Genomic DNA, 1,473 nt, shown 5'->3' with positions numbered 1-1,473 from the left:
AGAGTTTGAGCGGTAGTAAAAACTTAAAATATTTTAATTCAGTTAATTTTAACTATTCCTTTCCTCTCTGTACTTCCACTCTGCCTTGTTAGATATGTCGCTTCTATGGCTTCAAATCCCATGTCATCATGAGATGTTACGGCTTCAATTCTCATGTCAATTCCTACTATCTCATGTTTTCTCTCTTGTGGTAGTTACATAATCTGGTGTCAGTTTGAGGCTTAAGAGTGTAGGGGTCAAGTCTAGCCTGTCAATCGGAGATAGTCAATGAGACCTCTGTGTGGGCATGGCCTTCTCCTGAGAATTCTGTGAACTCCAGCATTTTCCTCCTTGGAGACAGAAGACGTATCTCTTGCTCTGCTCACTCCTCAAGAGACACTTTACTAACAAAGTTGACTCCCTGTGAAACTTCCTTGAGGAGAAGGCACTTGGACCTACCCTGATGCAGCAGTAGAAGCTGGAGAAGCCATGTGGAGATCCCTGCCAGTGCTGAGATGCTTACAACTCCACTGGATCCGAAGGCTTCCCACCCACTGGCCTGTGATCATTCTAACTCAGCGTCATTGCTGTGTTTGTGAGTCTGAAGAGGACTTTACAGATTGGTATCAGACATATGGGCTAATATCGGACCTATGGACTTGATCTGGACTGGGCTGGGATGTTTTCTTAATATTCAACTGCTCTTGTATCTAAACTGCTTTCTTATACACATGAGTCTCTGAATTTGTTTCTCTAGTCAACCCAGACTAACACACAAAGAGGACTTTTGTTCCTTTAAACATTGAATGAAAACCCTGTAATTCCTTTGGATTTGATTAACTGAAGGCACGTACTTCATTCTGCACCAACTACTGTGAGCAAGAGTTAGACATGAGGTCATCCCACCCAAATGGAAATGCATTTTCTGATGAGTGTGTGTGGGTGAGGAACATTGAATGCTTGGAAGATAGCCAACAATAGTCACTATCTGTATTTCTATCCTAATAAACTTTGAGATAAACTCTTACTGTGATTTGGGTGAGAGTTTATAGAACACATCGGCTTTCTGTTTGACAATTCATATGCATTTTGTTTCAAGCCATTGAGTGCATTCCCCACGATGTAGCAGCATTCATACCCTTTCCTCCCTGGGTTTTCTATTTCCATTTTCCTCTCTATCAATTCCTGTCTTCGGAGTTTTATCCTTGGACTTATTCCCAGTATGCTCTCCTTAGAACAGTGACCCAATTGAGAACAAAGGGCAGCAACGAACTTTTGCAATATGATACTACAAGTGAAGATACACAGATCAAAGGAGTGAAGTCTGGAGCGGTTAGCTTTTGTGGAGATTGCTTTCAGTTTTGATTCTCCCACATGCCTATATGTTCCATTCTAAACTCATGGAAGCAATTTTCAGATTGTGTGTGTGTGTGTGTGTGTGTGTGTGTGTATACCCACTGATGTGGCAAACTTCTATAGGATTCTGAGGCTATA

Source organism: Echinops telfairi, unplaced genomic scaffold, assembly GCF_000313985.2.
Source record: "Echinops telfairi isolate 266 unplaced genomic scaffold, ASM31398v2 ScPeMD7_7469;HRSCAF=8507_1, whole genome shotgun sequence".
In the NCBI taxonomy this organism is placed as follows: Eukaryota; Metazoa; Chordata; class Mammalia; order Afrosoricida; family Tenrecidae; genus Echinops; species Echinops telfairi.
Note: the sequence above shows the minus strand (reverse complement) of the source record.